Here is a 10,148-nt window from a genome sequence, read left to right as displayed (position 1 = left end):
GTAGCACTTGGTTCTTAGGACATTATTTCCGTATTCGTTTAACATAAATTTGTCCACCATTCCTAACATGCTTTTCAATCGCAAGTACGAAAATTGATTTTTTCATTGACCCTGCCAAATTTTCGTTTCCAGATTATATTACCGCGGTACTCCGTTACCAATCATTTCAGTTGTAATCTATTGATGCTATTCATTAACAAATCCATTCATCCGCTTAGATTAATTACCTCGACTGAAAGTCATGGGTCTTACGGATGATAAACACTCTAAAATGTTTGTCACACATTGTTCACTACTATGATTCAAATAGTAGTTTATGCAACTAGTTGCGAAAAGTGGTACAGTGAACGACATCTCAAATGTCTCACTGTCATTTTTTTCAGAGAATGTCATTGTGAATTTGCAATGACACAATAAAATTCTCAGAAAAATTTGACAGTGAGACATTTGAGATGTCGTTCACTGTAGTTTTTGTCACTAAATTTGATGTTATCAAACGAGCGAAGTGAGCTTAAAAGCATGAATGAAAATCCATGTCACCACTAGTGGTGAAAAGTAAAACATAGAAAACCAGAGAAAACATCACCCTTCGATCGGCATCCAAATCACGCATGAAAAAGTTCAGTTTTCGCAGCGCAGTTGCAGAAATTCATGAATTCCCTTTGTTCGTTTCCTGATTCAAATGTTTTCCTTTTTTTTATTCTTATGGATATAATTTTAAACTATCTACAGAAAAGAGCTAAAATAACCGTTTTTTTTCGACTCTTTATACAAACGAGCTAAAAAAAACCGTTTTTTCGACTCTATATACAAACGAGCTAAAATAACCTAAAAAAGATAAAAATCGATTAATTTTCTTTGGTGCCTAATCACCATAGTTCACTTCTTTCAATCAATTGACCTCAATTTGTCCTATATTAGTAATAGACCGTGTGCAGTATAATTTTTTTTTCAATTGAATGTAGATTATTATTCTGTAGAACAAAAGTTTAAACAGACTATTTGAAAAATGTCTGCTTGATTTTATATCTCACTTTAAAAGCTGTAATTTGAATGAAACTAAAAGGATATCCAAGCCATTCTAATTCATTCTAATTGGATTCTTACTAAGATTCTAATAAGTGGGATGGCATCGGGATGGCAACAATATTTTTCAATAATTTCTATATAAAAAAAAATATTTTTTTCAATTGTTTAGAAATATTTGGTAAACCAGAAATAAATATTGAGCAATTAGTTGTGATGAAAGTTCATGGTTTAACCGTTCGAAACTGATCGCCAGCGCCAATGTCAACATTTTCTTTTTGATTTTTCACTTCAATGATCTATTGAAATTGAGATTTATAGACTCAATAAACCAATTTATTCAACGTATACTACATGCCTGAAACATAAATAGTTTCATTTATAATTATTGACGTAAAAACTTTTTTTTTGTGAGTTGACTCGAGATGTGACATGGTGGCGCTGATGCTCATCGGCACCCAGACATGTTTAAAAATGACAGTCCGACTAGTCACCATGCCTTTCGATTGTAACTCCATACATTTCGCGTTGCATGTTGTACGGATAAGTAACTGATCGAGGGTAACATAGCTAAGTGGCATATCTCCGATATCTCAAAAACCACTGAACCGATTTTGATAAACTTTTTTTTCCTGAAATGCAGTAAAAAGTTATGAATTTTGAGCCCCCGACATGGAGTCAATCGGTCATATGGTTTGGAAGATATTGAAAATCCTCTAGAGAATACGACGAAAAATGCGAATTTCACTGAAATGAAATGTATGCCGAGCTCAAAATTCATATCTTTTTACTATCTCTAAGGAAAAAAAAAGTTTATTAAAATCGGTTCAGCAGTTTCCAAGCTTTATAACTGAACTATTTTATGAATAAACTGAAATACCCGTGCCGTTTATTATATTTATTCTCAATCTGAAATGGATAGTAATAAACGGGAGATATAAAAATCAAAAAAGGAAATATAAAAATCAAAAAAGGAGATATAAAAATCAAAAAAGGAGATATAAAAAACAGAAATGGAGGTATAAAATTAAAAGTCGAAGATAAAATATTTGAAATTGCAGATAAATAATTAAAAACAGGAGATAATAAAATTAAATTTGGAGTCATACCGTCTCCTTTTTTGAATTTAATATCTTCATTTTAATTATTTTTTATCTCCATTTTTGTAATATCGTTATCTCCAATTTTTAATTTAAAATTTTCATTTTAATATATATTTATCTTCAAAATTAAATTTTTTATCTGTAAAATATATTCATTTATCTCCAAAACTAAATTTTTCATTTTCAGAATTTAGTTTTTTATCATCTTTTTTATTTTATTTATTTCCAAAATTAATTTTTTTAATTCCAAAATTTAGTGAAAATTATCTCAATTTTTGAATTTTATTACGTCATGTAATGTGCATACAAATTTTTGAAACTTGAGTCAGTTTTCATAGCAAGCGCTCTAATTGTGCAAAATTGTAGTGGCAGGCACAGTGCCGCATCCAGCATATTCAGCGCCCTGGACCATTTTGGTTTCTAGGGCCTCTTTTTATGAAACACCTTTTTAGTTTTCATGATGTAAAATAGATTGAGGAAATTGCTCTCGTCACTCCTTCGAGTCAGTCTTTCCAATGTCCATACAATCCGGAGGAAATAGCGATTTTATCTAAAAAATTCACCTCTCAATTAAAATCATTGAAAGGTGAGTTTGTTTATATGAAATTGCTATTTCCTACACTCCATAGAAATTTTGACATTAGACCATACCTGGGAAATTCCAGCGTAAGTCATGTTACCAAAACAGAATTTTGTCTCTTTTCAATGTACGAATATGCACCAAAGAAGACGCGAAAAAACACACCGTAAGTCATGTTACCAAATGTGAAAATGGATATTGTAGAGCGCTATCGCTACAATACAGTGGTGATGTTGTGAGAGTGAAAGAGAAAAATCACTGTCACAAAATACGTGGATTTACCCACCTATTGAGTATACTTTCATTGGGTTTTTACTGTACGATGAAAGAAACCTATAAACAGTTTTGTTTTTATATTTGGATTAGCTTAAAAACAGCTGAAGCAAATTCATCCTGAAATTGCATTGTCTCTAACTGTATTGATACAATATAAAATTTCTAAGAATCTATACCTTAAAGTATTGGTTTTAGTAATAGTTGTTCGACTTTATAAAAAGCCTAAACTTTTTTTTCTTTTTTCGTTTTTGTAAAAAAAAGTTGAAGTTGAAGATTAGAGACGAATCTAGCACACATGAGTGGTAAATCGAAAAATCTTAAAAAATTAGCCTGCAGCGCTTCAAGTTGTTTACTTGAGTTAGAACAGTGGAACTATATATCTTAAGATGGATATTAAGGTGAATTGTGTTAACCCATTCACAAGGGTTTGTATCTGGATTTTGAACAACGACTCACATTTGTAACTATTTTATCTTCCTTGAGTTCGAAAACTAGAAAACAGACCGCAGCTGAAATGAAGTTGCAACCTTACAACTCTTCAATAACTAGTCTGCATCCCGTGGCACTTCGTGCCACGTCGCATCCTAGCAAGCTAGACCGGGCAGACACCTGTTATTGAGAAACACCTGTTCGAAAGCAACTCTACATTTGCTTAAAAGAGATATACGAAAATCGAGGGGGTGGTCAGTAACACACAATAGCTCAATAGCTTACACTTTGGTCCCTTCCACACAACCACTCTTTCAACACAGAATAATTCTTTGCCGAAGAAACTAACTCTGCATCTGCTCGAGGGAATGGTCACTAAAAGCTGACTTTGCTTTATGTAAAAAGGCCCTTTAAGGGTTTGTGACTAATAAACACTCCATCTGCCAGTCGCAGTAATTTCAGCACATTTCTGCCCCGGAAAAATTATTAGACGAAGCGAGAGAAAAAAAATTAACACCTAAGTTACCGACACCGTTCCGGCGCCCGGCTCGCATTGCGGCCCTCCGCTGCGCTCCGGGGCAATGGGCCGGATCGCTCGGCGTGTTAAAACGCTTTTTATTTGCAATGAGTTACACAGACTAATTATTAGACGAAGCGAGAGAAAAAAAATTAACACCTAAGTTACCGACACCGTACCGGCGCCCGGCTCGCATTGCGGCCCTCCGCTGCGCTCCGGGGCAATGGGCCGGATCGCTCGGCGTGTTAAAACGCTTTTTATTTGCAATGAGTTACACAGACTAATTATTAGACGAAGCGAGAGAAAAAAAATTAACACCTAAGTTACCGACACCGTTCCGGCGCCCGGCTCGCATTGCGGCCCTCCGCTTCGCTCCGGGGCAATGGGCCGGATCGCTCGGCGTGTTAAACACCTATTATCGAAAAAAACCTCGTTCCCGTAGACATTTTTCCGTTTCACGTACACATTTTTCCATTTCCCTTTGTTGAAAACCATCAATTTGGTGAAACCCGTACCCTTCTACACCCCACACCACAACCACTGTTTCAATACCGAACAACTTTGCCGAAGAGACCAACTTTCCATCTGCTTCACACAAAAAGTTAAAAAAATCGAGGGGGTGGTCACTATTACATAGAAGCGTACACTGTGGTGTGGTCACTTTCAGACAACAACTTTGCCGAAGAAACCAACTTTCCATCTGTCAAACCGCTCCACAATTGTAAACGCGTTAAATATTTATCTGCAATTTCGAATTTTTTATCTTCAATTTTTACTTCCATTTCTAATTTTTTTATCTCCATTTTTTGAATTTTATATCTCCACTTTGAATTTATTTTATCTCCATTTTATTAATTTCGGTATCTCCCTTTTTAAATTAAATATTTCCATTTTAATATATATTTATCTCCTCTTTTATGTTTTTTAACTTCATTTTCAATTAATTTATCTCTTTTACTATTTTAATTATTTCCAAAATTTAAATATTTATCTCCAAAACGAAATTATTATCTCCAAGATTGTATTTTCTATCTCGAAATTTGATTTTTATATCTCCTATATTAATTGTTTTTAACTCCTTTTATGAATTTCATATCTCCAACTGTGAATTTTTTATCTCCAAAAATATTTCCCTTTTTGATTTTTTTATCTCCCGGTTTAATATAATCCAATCTGAAATCCATTAAATATTATAACGTCACTATTTACTGATATGATTTTTTTAAGCCGACAAATTTTATTTTTTACTGAATGTTTTTTTTTTTTAATTATTTCTCTTTTTTTATTCAGCATGATTCATGTTGCTGCAGAGAAACGTTGTGCATGGCAAAGCCTATGGGAACACTTTTTATTAAATTTGAGTTCTATGGTTTTGGGGATGTTGTTACATATTGTCCTCTAAGTGACTTAATCTGAATGTCAACGCATTCAACAGTTGGAAAATATTTGTGTGTAATAACTATGTTTTACTCGTAATGTAACATAGCAATTATGGTGGTTCATTTTATTAGAGAGTTTGAGCAAGTTATGTATAATTAAAAAGTGATAAGTCAGTCAGTTATAAGCTGTAAGTCAGAAGTTATAATGTCGCTACTTATATATGAAGTAGGAATCACATGTTGACAAGTCGAAAGATCTGGTACAGGAACGATGTTTTAGCATGAAAGTGATTGATGAAATTTTAGGCACTGACCTGCACCCATCTACAAAAAATAACTAAAAAAACCTGAAAAATTCTTAAAGTTTCATAGTTCTGGAGAAATGAAAAGGTGAAAAGCGATGGGGATACCTGTAAACAGAATCAGAAACATCAGTTACCGATGGTATTTCAAAGATTGTTTTTTAAATGAATAACAAAATAACAAAAAAGAACGGAAAGAGTGTTCATCGCCCATTCTAAGGGTTTTTTCATGTTTTTAAGTCATAAGTTATAAGTCAACCACATATAAAGCGAAAGTTGTACGTTCATAAGTTTATAGGTCAAAAGTATGAAAGTCGAAAATCATAGGAATGGGAAGATAGTGGCTCATATAGACCAATTAAACTTTAGGAACCAACAACCTTCAGTGACGTTAATAATCCCAAAAATATAGAAGTCAACCCACAAAATCATTTAAAATGCATCAAAATATTGATGTTCTTGGGCTGAGAAGAATCAGGAATAGTCAACGAAGAAAAATAATTTGGTTACTGTAAGTCTTCTGACTTTAGGAATAAACTTGCCGACCATACTTCCGAAGCTTTCATAGCTCTTCATCCTGAATAGCTGCAACTGCCGACAGAGTCAGGACCATCATTTTTCGATGATATGTCCCAGTTTTTTACATTAGCTGTGTTTGTGAGGTAGAGGCATTATAGGCATTATGATGCAAAATTTATTCGTCATCTGTCACTCCTAACTCTTCTCAGCCCAAGAACTTGGATTTTAGTGGATTTTACATGATTTTGTTGGTTGTCTTCTAAATTTTTGTGATTATTGATTTCACTGTAGGTTGGTTCCTAGCGTTTAATTGCTCTATCTGATCCACTATCTTTCCATCTCTATAACGTTCGACGTTCATACTTTTGATCTATAAACTTATGAACTTATAACTTTATAGGTGGTTGACTTATGACTTATAACCACCTGACTTATAACTTATAAAATCGGATTTATAAGTTGACTTATAAGTTATACGTCATTTGCGCAAACTGTCTAATGTATCATAGAAATATTCGTTGATCTATTTATGGACTTAACGTATGAACTTTTAAATTTGACTTTATAAGTAGTCGACTTATAACTTATGACTACTAACTCCAAAACTTATAGCTTATGAGTTCAGACTTATAAGTTTGGTTGAAAATTTTTAAATATTTGAAAAGTCATTTAAAGTCACTTAAAAGTCATTTTCGCAAACGCTCTATAATATTTTTGCGCTCTCATTTGTAATAGTTTATGAAATAAATCCGTGGCTTCCGTTCGGACGGGTTGTCATCGGAATCTTAGCAGACGCTAAAACCAAGACTAGAAATGGGCAAAACAATAAAATATCTGCGTGGAATTTTTCCAACAATATTAAAAATCTTCACATCAATTTTCACAGATTTTCTCAGTATTAATAAATTACATCTCCATCATACAAAACATAAATTTCGCCCAATGTATGTGTCGTATTGTGTACGCTATACGTTGCATAACATACGTCACAATCATAATCACAATATTTTAATAACATTTACATATCACAATCACATATTAAATTGTGGCACAAAGTTTTCGGCACGTAAATGTAAAAGATGGGTACGTGATTTAAAATTTCGTTGACATTACACCACAGCTAAAGTTTAAAAAAAAAAGTTTTTTTTTTGTGCATGCATGTGTTGTTTCAGTTAACCAACTTCATTTGTAAAATAATTTGATTTAATTTACATGATGACAATCTGAAATTAGTTGACAAGATTTCATCGTGTTTCAAAGAAATTTCATAAGTCTTTAAGGGCCGATCCACTACTAATCCTAATCTAATACCTTCAGGGTGAACTACAGTAATTCCCTTGACTGAAAGTTAGGGTCTTACACCGGAAATTCCGAAAAATGTGGGTAACAGAAAGGTTCACTGTGATTGAAATTTTTGCAGGCAATAAGATGAATTATCTCAACTAATTTCTGAAGATTTTTTTAAAATAAATGGAGTTAATTGAATCAAAGAGAATATTGTAAAAAAATTTACGAGTGTGAAGTTTGCGGCCAGAGCGAAGCGAGGGCCGTAATTCACACGAGTCGTGACATTTTATTCACGATTGAAGGTTTTGTGAATGGGAAATCGAGGGATTATTGTTTCTCGGTCTAGCAATAAATTTCTCCTTTTACAAATATTTTCAATCCATTTACCATTATAGAGTCGAAATTGGTGCCAAAAACTAATAAAGTTCATTTGTCACCATGTGAAGGTATATTAAGTACCGGGGGACTTCCTTTTTTTACGCAAAAGTGTAAGAACATTTATCGCACTTTTTTAATTTGTGAAAAAGTCCTCGTTCCACATTCACAAAACAAACTTCGCATCTACTCTGTAGACAAATAAACAAAACAAAAAGGCAATCAAACAGAATAATAGACAGCTCATACGAGTTGGAAGTTTACGGGCAGAGCGAAGCGAGGGCAGTAATCGACGCGAGTCATAGGTGTTAAGGAATCTCGCGCCGCGTCATTCACAATAATTCACAAAGTGACATCTTCCTTATACAAAATGTGTCAAAATGTGAATTATTGTGAATGACGCGGCGCGAGATTCCTAGCAACCGAGTCATATTTTATTTATGATTTGAGGTTGATTGAAAATATTGAAAATTGAAAATATATAAGAAAATTGAGAGCTCAAAAAGTGGTCAAAAATAATTCCACCTAAGTTAGGCCACTAAGGCTCGGAACGGGTTCGGGTTGACCTGATCAGTTCAGGTTATGACCCGAACCGGTTTTAGACCCGAACCGGAACTAAGATTTCGGGTTCAACCCGAACTTGACCCGAACCCGAATTTCCATTTCGGGTTTGACCCGAACCTGATCTGAACCCGAAATTTTCAAATAGATCAGGTCTGGTTCGGGTGACCCGAAAATTTTACGCTAAAAAATGCCAAAAATTTCGGGTTAACCCGAACCGGACCTGATTTATTTGAATATCTCGGGTTCAGGTCAGGTTCGGTTCAAACCCGAAATGGAAATTCGGGTTCGGGTCAAGTACGGGTTGAATAACTTCGGGTTCGGGTCGGGTTCGGTTTGAACCCGAAATCGAAAATTCTGGTTCGGGTCAAGTTCGGGTTGAACCCGAAGTCTTAGTTCCGGTTCGGGTCAAGATCAGGTTCGGGTTCTGGTCTGACCGAACCCGACCCGTTCCGAGCCTTACATCTAACGTCGATGGTTTCCAAGAAATTTTTTTTGACAAATTTTACTGTCATTTGCGTGGAGTCACTAATATAGTAAATATATTTACAAAAGTATCAGTCAAGGGACCTGACCCGTCCAAAAGTTGGGACCTAGTTATAATGTTGTAAACTTAAGACGAATCGATCAAGGATTGCCGGGATTTCCCCTCATATGTCAATACACTATTTTTATAAGCGAAAAAGAGACAACAGACGTAGGTGAACGATAAATTTTCCTTTTTTTTAAAGTGTAGAGTAAATGGAGTTAAGTGCACATTAAGCTGAACACTTCGCAGAGAAACTACTTTTTATTTGATTACTCTGAGTAATTAAATACATCTAAAAATAGTTACATGGTAATGCTCCATCGCTCACCTACACTGGTTAATGTCCGATGCGCTTCACAAATTTGTCGGTATTTTTTTTTTTATTCGTGATAAAGGTTTCATGTCACGTCATTTTTTTGCCGAAGAGGTATTGATTTTCAGTTGTTGTGACTAATTTTTTATTCGCGAAAATTAATTGAAAGGGGAAAGTTGATATGAATGAAAAATTCAGCATATGAGTCGTATTTTCAATATGGCTCGAAGTGTGGAATAAACATTGAACACATTGAATGATTGAAAATTAATGCAAGTATTTTATGCTATTGTCTATAGTGTGGTACTAATAATAATAATATTTGAATTAAACCATTTCTCAATGAACAATGAAATGTAATTAGATGCTGAAATCTTCATGCAGATATAATTTGTGAGAAATTGAATAATGTTGCATATTTATTTCTATTCCATATTTGCCGACCGGAGTTTCTGTTTAATTTAAATTTTAATTACATCTGATTGATATTAAAATTTTTAATTTCTTTTCTTTTACTTTTCACATTTTATACGCAAAACGTATGCATGCTGAATAATCGTGAAACAATAAACATTACTTTTATTTAGCTTTCTTGATCAGACTTTAGAAGTGCCTTTTTATACACTTAACGTTTTATTTTATCACTTGTCGGCGTTGGTAGGATGGACCGAAAATGAACCGTTTGTTCGTTCTGTCTTTCTCTCTGTTTCTACGTGGTTATTCCAAAGGAACTCCGGAGTTCGGAAAATGTAAGATTCATTCAATCTATATTCTAAGTAATAATTCTAATGATTACAGAATTCAATACGACTCAAGTTGAAATCTAAAACTAAAGCGAATCCATGAGGCGATATGTCGGCAAAGTCGACCCGTTGGAGCTTAAATGTGACAGTTGGGATCAAAAGTCGGTCTATTCCATCTGTCAAAGTGACGTTTTAAACGTCAATTCAAA

General features: G+C 34.0%; 1 long non-coding RNA gene across 1 annotated transcript in view; it reads left to right on the top strand.

The window, feature by feature from the left end:
- The first annotated feature begins 214 nt into the window (after positions 1-214).
- LOC119067773 overlaps positions 215-10,148 on the top strand; it is an 18,519-nt gene continuing 8,585 nt past the window's right edge. The window contains exon 1 of the long non-coding RNA XR_005086031.1: positions 215-309. This is a non-coding gene — a long non-coding RNA (uncharacterized LOC119067773). The remainder of the gene's footprint in view (positions 310-10,148) is intronic.

This window comes from Bradysia coprophila (assembly GCF_014529535.1).
Source record: "Bradysia coprophila strain Holo2 chromosome X unlocalized genomic scaffold, BU_Bcop_v1 contig_128, whole genome shotgun sequence".
Taxonomy (NCBI): domain Eukaryota; kingdom Metazoa; phylum Arthropoda; class Insecta; order Diptera; family Sciaridae; genus Bradysia; species Bradysia coprophila.
This window is presented reverse-complemented; position numbering and strand designations above follow the sequence as displayed.